The following is an 11410-nucleotide window of genomic DNA, read 5'->3' as shown; positions in this document are numbered from 1 at the left end:
ACAAAATCAAACTAGTGGGAACTCATGAAATTTAGATCAACAATTGTAGAGCCTGCATGGGATTGGATTAGGCCCTCTACATAGTTGAGACAGTTGTGTAGCTTGATCTGCTTAAGCGGCCCCCTGGCAATAGGATCAGAAACCATCAGTGGTGCATGAACAGGCTTTTTAGAGCCCACTACCTGTGATGGGACACATCACACAGCCTTGAGTCAGGAGAAGGGGCTTGTATCTGCCTCTACTAAGTGTACCAGACTCTGCTGACTCTCCATGGGAGGCCTTATCTTCTCGTAGGAGGGAATGGGGGGTAGGTTGTGGAAGAGGCTAGAGGGGTGGGAGTTTGAAAGAGGAAGATCTTTGATTGGCATGTAAAGTGAATAAAAATTCTTAAAAAAATAATTTAGAAATTCTCTGTAATTATTGAAAAAGTAAAATAAAAATTTTACTTTATAATTATTAAATGTTTTCCAAATGTCCATTTTGTACCTTGAATTTTACATTAAGTAACAGCTTGATGTTTGTAATATAAACTTTACACACCCCTCTGAAGGTAGGAGAAAATGAGGCTTATTGTAAAAAGTGAGTGAAGAAAATATTTGATTTGCATCATTTGATCTTCTCAATTAGTACAATCATTTTAGAAGGAAGAATCACATCTTCCTTAACTTGAAACTCCAGGGATTCCTGCCAAATATAGTCCCTAATTTCCCTCAGACCCTTAGGTCTCCTCAACTGAAAGTCAATAATAAGTACATGTTTTGTTGCAAAGTAAATATTGCATATAAACCTTACATTGTGTAGAACATGCTAATCTCCATATGTGCTAGATGCTTTCCCTTTGGAGACTCTCAATGTCTCTCTCTCTCTCTCTCTCTCTCTCTCTCTCTCTCTCTCTCTGCACTTAAACACACATACATGTTTATTATCATGATTAATATCATCTGCCTTTTCATACTTTTTAATTGGTGTGGAGAGACTTAATTTCAAGGTTATTTTTGTGATTTAGTTTTCACATTGAAGTAATGGAGTTTTTGTTTGCCTGAATGAGCTTTGTTTCAAATTGAACCTATGCAGAACATGGTGATATTTCTAATTAGTATGGAGATGACAAACATTTCAAAAGAAAAGAAGGTAGGACTTTGGGTATATTCTTGATTTCTAACATTTCAGTTTCCTTTTAGCTAGTTCACTTGTCTGTATTAATTTACTTTTTTCCTTTGCTCCTCATTTATTGTTATAAAATACTATTGTTACATGTTATAACAAAGAAGGGACGGGCTCAGTCTCCTCACTGTGCTATCCTGACTGAATTATTCCATGCACTGTGTGGATGAAAGCAAGCCTAGGTAATAATTCATCACTTAAAAATTTCATTTGTCATATACTCTCATTCATAATAGTTGTAAAGAGGTAATTCTATTGACTAAGTTTATTGATTAAATTGCACTAATTTTTATTGACTAAAACTATATTTAAGAAAAGATACAATGAACATGGTGAATTTGATTCATTTGAGATTAAAGTAATACATTACTTTAAGTGATAATTTTATGTTATATGCCCTACTTAAAAGAATTTAAGAAATAAGAGAAGATAAAGTCCTCTTTTATTAGTCCTGTTGTGTCTGGATGACACTGAATCCTTGGAGTCATCCACCCCTTCAGATGCTTACAATACTTCTTCTCCTATCCCACATAGGTCTGTGAGCCTTGAAGGGAGGAGCATGATAAAGCACCACACTCCATTCAGAGCTGAGCCCTTTGAAGTCCCTCACATTGTTAATGCTGTCCAGTTTGGATCGATGTGTTAATTACCACCTCCTGAGAGAATACACTTCTGTGCTGAGGGTTCACTGATGTGTCGGTACACTAACACATCATTAGGGAGTCATGTATTGCTATATTCCTTTTGCAAAATAGCAGTAGTGATTTACTTTCTTAATAGATGTGATCTCATCTTATTGCCCATGTTGGCATCAACTCCAGGTTCTAGAGTGCGCCTATCTGAGCCTTCCAAGCATATATGACACAGGCCACATATAACTAAGACAGAACTACTTTCCCTCTGAAACTCAGTAGCTTTTGAAGTTTAAAGTAATTCTTTGTCAGTTGTCTGCTTTTGTTCCTCCATTTTAGGAGCACAAAAAACAAGATGCTCTTTGGGATCCTACAAAATCTAATGAAACAGTGTTTGTTCAAGGAGAATTTCACTATTGGGATTGTTTCTCAGTCTGCAGCAGTTACTCAGGATGTTTTCTTTACTGTTATCTTTCAAACAGAATTCAGAACAGTCAGGATTTGATCAGCATATCTACCCTTTCCTCTCACTGTAACCAGGAGAAGCAGTAATCACTATCCTTGCTCACCTGCACCATCCTGCAACTATTCCTATGCACTACAGTCAAGAATGTTAGATAATTTTACTTCTTTCAACAATGCTATTAGCAAGTTCAGTATAGTTCTCACTAAATTTCATTACATTTTGAATGTGGAATATTCCACAATAATATTGGGATTGTCTTTCTTAAGACATGAATTTTAAGTGAGAAAATATGGACTTAGGTCAGGACCCCATGTTGTTGTGTTCTCTGCCATAGACTGAAGTTTGGGAAGATGAGAGACTACTGTGATTCAATAAATATTTGTAAAATGACATTGTGTGTTTCTACATCTTCCAGTAGGAGAGTTTAGTTTCATTTTATCTGGAAACACTACTTAAGCATATGGATTTCAGTATAGGGTGTTCTCGGGGTTCTGATTTGATATTTATAAGCATTAAATTTTATTTTATAAAAGTTAGACAATTGGGATGATGATTTCCAGGTACTAGATATACCATTTTCTTCAACTTGCTTCTAACTTTAGCCTAGGAAACATCAGATGTGTCTGGGCAGGTATCAAATACACATCCAAATTATTCTCATTCCCTCATCACCCAAAACCATTGATCAGGTGCCATCAGAGTTTGTTTTTATTAAATGTAGATGACATTCAAGTGCTATTTTCTGAAATGGAGCATAGTTTAGGTTCTGCATTTTCAATGACCATGTAATTTTAATGTCACTCTCATAGTCATGGATTAAATTTTGTAGCATAATCTGAATTGAAAATTACAGTCAACAATAATAATCATCTATTTGGCACTTTATAATTTTTGTAGTGAGAATATAAAAATTCCATGTCTTATTTGACCAATAACAGTGCCTTTTCTCATTTATAAGAACTTGTAGGTTAAAGATATTTTAATGTTCCCAATATGAAAATCTGTCAAATAATGTCTGGACAAGACTGTGATAATTTAAAAAAAAATTTTATTTTATTTGTGTGTTCCTGTATATGTGAGTTATGTGTGTATATGTTTGTTTGTTTTGGAGGGGGGTAAGGAAATTGAGGGAGAAAGTGTGTCTGTTTGTGTGTGAGTGTGTATGAATGCTGGTATGTGTCTACCATGCCATACAAGCTGGTCAAAGAAACAACAGTTGGTATGGGTCCTCTTACACCCTGTTTGAGGCAGGTGTTCATTAGGACATTTTCTAGTCAAGCTGACATGTGAGCTTCTGGCAATTCTTTTGTTTGCTCCCATCTCTTCATAGAGGTATTCCAGGCTTGCAAGTGGCTCTATCTTGTACATAGCTTCTGAGGATTAGAACTCAAGTCACTAGGCTTAGACAGCAAGCCCTTTGTCCTCTGAGTCCTGCTTTAAACAGGTTTTTTTGTTCCGTCACATTCACTCAAATGTGTATTCATTTGTCTATGAAGATATAGATAATTGGTTTGTTAATATTTGTATTTTTTAAGAAGCAAAGACAAGCTTGTCATTTTTCTTAATTATAATAGACATTCATTTTGAGAACTTCAAGGAAAGACAGAAAGTATGTCTTTTCAGCTAGTATGGAGTTTTAAAACTTTTGGATAGTAAACTAAATCTGTTCTGTTTTCAACCTATATTTCTATCCTCACTAGAAATTCAGTTTAATCCCTCGCTAAAACTCGAACCCTACTACACTCATTGAAAGTAAGGTGAACTTTTCAGCTTAAAATTCAATGATCCTACGGTTGTTAAATATATTAGATAAAACAATATTGAAGAATGAAAAAAAAAAACCTCTTTGAGGTTATGTAGAGATTGTTTTCTCTTTAAGTGTACTTGCTGCTCTTACAGAAGGCCTCTGGTCCCCAGAATCCAAATGAGTTCACAGCCTTCTATAGTTCTAGTACCAAAGTGTCCAAGCTACTCTTCTGCTTCCATAGGAATGAATCAAGTACAGAGTGTACATACATATGTGCAGGCAAAACACTCATACACATAAATTAAAATAAATAAATCTTAAACCTTCCTTTGATTCATATTTCACGGATACCAGATAAGATCATGACAGGAGATTGAAGAGGAAATTTTCCTTTTTTTAAAAATTTAATTAACTATGAGTGATAAGTAATGAGAGAGTGATTACTAAAAAGCCTCTTAAAATTTTTATTTCTTATTTTTTGGTACAGGAAATAATAAATGACAAGAAGAAGTAAATAGCATTTTTGCAATTTGAGAAAATTGCACCAAATAACAGAAAGGCATCCCAAATAGGATAAAGTGTAAGGTCATGAACATAAGGCAATCTTGGAGGAGATAAAAACATTTGCCTGTACATAACTGGAGTCCAGTTTGACTGTGGTGATTGCAAATCAGGTTCACAAACTAGAACTGCTAAAACATTTAATTCAGAGCTCAAAGGTTCAGTCCATCATTGGTAAGTAAGTTAAGAAGAAAGGAGCTAGAAGAGGCTCATGACACTCATAATGAGGAGGGGGGCAATGCTTGTGCTTAGTTTATTTTATAATTTTATTCAGTTTATTTCCATCCCATGGGATGTTGCCATTCATACTGAGAAAGAATCCTCCCACCTTATTATAAATAATCTAGAAACTACCATACACTTGCCCAGAGGGCAGTCTCTTAGGTGACTCAGAGTCCTGTTAAGCTGATGACCAGCATTGACCATCACAGGAATAGAGGAACTATACTAAGACACTCAAGTTATACCCTAAAGAAGTTTTGACATGTCACAGAAGGGAGATAGTATAGCAGTTTCAACAAATGGGGAAGAAAATAATAACCTACATAGAAGCAGACATTGCTAGAGAAATTTACTAAAAGGATTAAAGGTGTAGTTTAATGGTAGTTCACTTGCCTAGCATGTCAAAGGCACTGGGTTTTATCTATGGCACTACAAATAAATTCTGATATAATATATAGTGTCATATCACTCAAGAATGAATAAAAATGGTTAGTGATGCCTCTATTTCATTGGCATATCTCAAAATAATCATGCTAAGAGAAATAAATAAGTCTTAAAAGCATGTATACTGGGGATATTTTTGTTTATATAAAATTCTAGGAAATACAGATATATTGTGGTGATATTTTATTTGTGCTGAAATGTTATATTTTATTTGTATGTTAATAAATAAAGTTTGCCTGGAGATCAGAGGTCATAGCCATAAACAAAAGTCATGTGGTAATAGCACATGCCCTTAATCCAATCACATGACAGACAGAGTCTCTGTGTGTTCAAAGGGACAGCCAAGCTTGGTGACACATGCCTTTAATCCCAGAACCAACCATAGAGACCAGGAGGTCTGTATAGACAGGCAGTGCCATGGAAGTGATGTGGCTGGTCTTAGAGCCAATGAGAAAGCAAAACAGCAAGACAATAAAAGTGCAGGTTAGACAGGAAGAGGCTCTCTTGGGAAGTTATGGTGATGTGGTGAGCTAAGGCTAGTTGGCAGCTATTGCTCTGATCTACAGCTTTTACCTCTGTATTTGGCTCTGTGTTTCTTATTTAATAAGACTACTTAGAAATTTATCTATAATATATTATGTCAGAAAGCATTTGATTTTTTTGCCTAAAGTAGAAGGAAGTATTTAAGAAAAGGCTGTTATGGGAGACCATAATAAAACATGTGGAATATGTGGAGATGATAAGAACTAGCCATCATTTCAGAAAAATGAGGAAAGAATGTTTTTATCAACAGATGATACAAGAACAAAGGGTGACTACTCATGAAACATAAATTTTATTCCTCTCTTACATAACATGGGAAAATAAATTCTAAGTGAGTTGTACTATGAATTATGAAAGGTAAGGGAGATGTGGCATCCTATCAATCAGTTAATAGTAAAAATTTCTTTTGTTTTCAGGTTCTTGCCTAATACCTACAGTTAATTTTCCCTGAAAGTGTACCACTATTTACTATAATTATCTCATGATAGAAGTATATCATCTCTATTATACACACAAAGAAATGAAAACAAAGCAAGTGTTATCTTGACTAATTTGGTCACTAAGTTCTCTTGTGTCACAAAGGATCTAAAGTAGAATTTTAAAGGAACTAGAAATGATAAGTCCCATTGCACAGTAATTACTTCTCTAATTCTGTGATAACAGATTTAAGATGTATAATCTTTCCAAGCCTCAGTTTCTTCACATTCAAATAAGTGTAATACATTTGGCTGATATTAACTTAAGGAGTTGCAAAGGTCAAATGAAGCAAGCTGTTTGAAATATATCTGTACACCACGTTCCCATTAATAGTAGAAAACTTGCCCAAAGAAAAGGCATAATAGCTACCTAGGATTAGGAGTCAAAAGATCAACATTTAAATCTCATATGTTTCCCTTTCTGAGAATAGGATTTGGGCAAATTACCTGGTATGCTTCTCATCAATATATTCCAGCTATAGCTATGTGCCAAAAACTTTTTGCTTAACATTTATCAACTCATTTAACTATTACACAGCCCTACATATATATACACATAACAGTGCAAGTCTGCAGTAATAAAGCAGAGATATTCTTCAGTAAGCCCAAACTCATAGCAATAATAGTTGTCAAAGCCAGGATTTTACAACCAATGAGGCAGTAAGACTACTATTGTTTCATCTGTTAATTGTGAAAATTGAAGATGGCATATGGAAAAATATAGTACCCAATACAATATAAACAATAAATTATAACTATAATTGTTGCTTTAATCAACTAAGAATTTATATTACAAAGATGAGTAGAGGTAATAAACATGCTGACTAGTGCAGACCATAAACTAGAAATGAGAAAAACAAATGAATTTTCTTAAATGTAAATGAGCAAAAAGGGTTAGTTTGGATTTTAGAAAGAGAACAAAGAGAAGCATACATATCTGTTTTATAACCAAGGACATCAGTAGATGATAAAAGATCAAGTGGATAAATATATGGAATTTGACAAAGATATACTACCTGGCAGATAAAGTACAACAAATATAAATCAGTGAACGCATGCTGGCTGTCAACTGGGCACTCATATTTGAGGTTATTAAAGCTTGGGAGCTTGTCGCCATGGTTACTTTAGGCACTCATGGAATATGCCCTGATAAAGATCCTGAAATTAGCTTATCTTTGAAGCTTTGTGAACCCCATAAAAGTTATGTGACTCTACAGAGTGATTATAAATAAGAATTTGTTCATCAACCAATACTCTCCCAACTTCTTCACATGAAGCTTCTTAGATTGAACGAAATAGAGCAATCTGTCGCTTGACTTTTCTATGACATTCAAGATACTGAAGTTTTTAAGAAAAGATTGATTTAGACACAAGTTTAATGGAATTAAAAATGTGTGATTAATGACATCTGTTTTTCAGGCATGATAGCTGCAGTAAAATTAATTAATGCCTCATATAAATTACACATTATACTGTATTTTGCCTAAAAAGAAGTATAAATTTGTTAATTCTTTACATTAAAAAAATCATTATGTCTACTAGATATTAGATCATATAATAACATGGTTTTAATTTTATCTTATCAATTACCTTGAATTTCATCATTATTAAAATATTATGAATCTATATTTTAGTGCTGTGAATATCTAAGAAACCAAATAATATCCAGTTTCATTAGTTAGCCAATGCAAAGGAAAAACTCAAAAAGAGCCTGAGAGGTTTGGCCCCTAGGGCAGCAGACTGTGCAGTGAACTGTGGAAAGGTGTTCTGTTTTAATATTTTTGAAGTGCTGAGAAATGAAAATATTTCTGGGGATGCAGTATCCTGCTAAACATTCTTATACCACTGACATAGAATATACACAGATTAAACAAAGCATTCATAATATTTTAAGTGAGCTTCATTTAAATCTGTAGGAAGATTAACCTAAAAATATATATTTGCTATTTGATTAAGTATTAAGTAATAGCCTTACTTTATGATTACAGTAATAACATTCACTGAACAATATTCAACACATTTGATTTGACATATTGAGAATACCTGGACGGTTATGGAGCTATATCTCCCTGGAATTCACACTGAGTAGTTTGAGTGCTAATGCCCACAGTCCTTTATACTAAGGAATAATGTTGTCTCTGTATGATGGCAACTGGTAAGGAATATCAACAATTATTTTTTAAGTACTGGCACTGTTTATTGATGAAAGTACTGTGCTTATCCATCTATATGGTATCAAAAGGAAGCTAACACATGTAAACTGTAATAACTCTTAGAAAGTATATCTAATTTGTAGACATGTATGCATATTACTAGCATAAATGACTATATATAAATGTGTGAGTAGGTAATACTTTCAAGTCACAGTATTATATAGCTTTAATTTTTTTTCACATAGTAGCCAGTTTAATTGAACAAGTTGTTTTGTGTAAAACCAGTTTGAGATTAAGTCAGAAAATTTAGTTCATCTTAACTACTGAACAATAATCCTCTGTGTAAAGAAATATACCACATGTTCAATATTCATTCATCAATTGAGAGTCATCTAGGCTCTTTCCATTTCCTGGCTATTGTGAGTGAACACCAATGATCATGGAGCAGCAGATATCTCTAGAGTAGGATATGAATGAATTCCCTGATCCATTTGTAGCAGACTTCTGCAAAGGGCAAGAGAGACAGGATGCATTTCATTCATCCACATAGCTACTCAATTTGACCTGCAACTATTTGTTGATGATGCTACATCTCCTGTAATGTGTATTGTTGGCTTCATTGTACAAAATCAGGGCTGTGGGGATTTGGGTTTATATGTGGCTCCCCAATTTGATTCTATTGCCAAGGAGCTTGTTTTATGCCAGTTCTATCCTGTTTTAATTACTGCAATTAATTTAAGTTCTGCAGTATAATTTGAAAAAAGGAGGATGATACCATTAAAAGATTTCTTGGGTGGTGGTGGCACATGCCTTTAATCCCAGCACTTGGGAGGCACAGGCAGGTGGATCTTTGTGAGTTCAAGGCCAGCCTGGTCTACAGAGCAAGATCCAGGAAAGGCGCAAAGCTACACAGAGAAACCCTGTCTCCAAAAACAAAACAAAACAAAACAAACAAAAAAACCAACCAAACAAACAAACAAAAAAAGATTTCTTGCTGTCTAGAATTATTTCTGCTATCCTGTGTTTTGTATTTTCATATGAATTTAAGGTTCCTGTGAGCAATTGTACTGGAATTTTGATAATAATTTATTCAATTTATAGATTCCTCTGACAGAATGGCAGCTCTCACCGTACTAATCCTGATAAGCCATAATTGTGAGATGGTTTTCTGGTATCCTCTCGCATCTTTGTATCTTATCTTTCTTTTCTCAGTGTCTTAAAGTTTTCATTGTGATAAGTTTTAGGCCTCCTAAAGGCCTCTCTGCCATCACAACAAACCAAATCCGGCCAAATTAGGGAAATCCCAGGTTTAATGAGTAAAGTGCTCCCACATGATTCCTCAGAGAGAGGAATCAGGATGCACGTGACACTGGAAGAACTGCATATCTATTTTGAGGGATGCCACTTATATAACCTGTGGGGGTGATCTTGAGTCTCTCTGAGGGAGGAGCTGTGTTTTGTGGACTTTCAAGGGACAGACTTAGGAAAAGAGATAGAGGAGAGGAGTTGATGTGGATCTTCCACCAGACTCCTTCCAAACACATTGTACAAGTCTTTCACTCCTTTGGATAGATGTATTCCTATATATTTTGTTTTTGAGCTGATTATAAAGGGTGTTGTTTTTCTTTAATTTTTTTTCTCTATGTGTTTTTCAGTTGTATATATGAAGGCTACTGATTTTTATATTACATTTGTAACCCAAAACTTTGCTAAAAGTGCTTATAAGCTATAGTTTTCTGCTGGGGGCTTTAGTATCTTTAACACATAGAAACCTATCATTTCCTTTAATATGCTTCCTTTCCCATTTGTACCCTCATTATTTCCTTCAGTTCTTTTATTGCTTCAACTAATGTTTGGCTGTGACTCTCTGCATTTGCTCCCATCAGTTACTGGGGGGAGCCTCTCTGTTGACAATCAGGCTAGGCTCTGGTCTATGAGTATAACAGAATAACATTAGGGATCATTTCCTTGATTTTTCTTTCTTTTGCCGGTTGTGTTTGGTTCTATTCTAGGTCTCTGGGCTATCTGGCCTCTGGTTTCTGGCCATATGGACAGTGTCAGGCATGGCTTCCCTCTTATGATGTGGGCCCCATATTGGACCAAGCATTGGTTGGCCACTCCCACAAGTTGTCAGCCACCTTTATCCTAGCACATCTTACAGGCAAGACAAATTGTAGTTCAAAGTTTTGTGGCTGAGTTGATGTCCCAGTCACACAAGTAGAAGCCTTGCTTGGTTACAGAAGAGGGCAGGATCATGCTCCTTATCCCCCATTAATAGGAGTTTTCATTAGAATCACCCTCATAGATTCCAGGTAGTTTTCATTGCACTAGGTTTGCATATCGCCCTTGAAATACCACCTGCCCCCTATTCTAGACTCCACATCTGACAGAGGGCTGACATCCAAAATAAAAAGAATTCAAGAAATAAGACATTCAGCAAACCAAATAAGTCAGCTAAAAATGAGGTACAGACCCAAACAGAATTCTCAACAGAGGAATCTCAAATAGCTGATATGCACTTAAAGAAATGCTCAACATCCTTAGCCACCAGGGAAATGCAAATCAAAATGACTTTGAGATTCCATCTTACACCATTTAGAATGGCTAAGATCAATTATACAAATGATAGCTCATGCTGGCAAGGTGAACACTCCTCCATTGTTGTTGGGAGTGCAAACTTGTACAGCCATTTTGGAAATCAACAAGGTGGTTTCTCAGAAAATTGAAAATTGATCTACTTCAAAACCCAACTATGCCACTCCTGGGCATCTATTCAAAGGACTCCCTATCCTACCATAAGGACATTACTGTAACTATTTTTGTAGCAGCTTTATCATAATAGCCAGAGACTAGAAACAACCTAGATATTCCTAAACCATAGAATGGCTAAAGAAAGTGTGCTACATTTACACAATGAAGTATTATTCAACTTTTAAAAAATGACATCATGAAATTTGCAGGCAAAGGGATGGAATTAGAAAAAACTCATCCTGAGTGAGATA

Source organism: Onychomys torridus, chromosome 4 (assembly GCF_903995425.1).
Source record: "Onychomys torridus chromosome 4, mOncTor1.1, whole genome shotgun sequence".
NCBI classification, from domain to species: domain Eukaryota; kingdom Metazoa; phylum Chordata; class Mammalia; order Rodentia; family Cricetidae; genus Onychomys; species Onychomys torridus.
The sequence above is the reverse complement of the archived record's forward strand: the minus strand, read 5'-3'. Positions refer to the sequence as shown.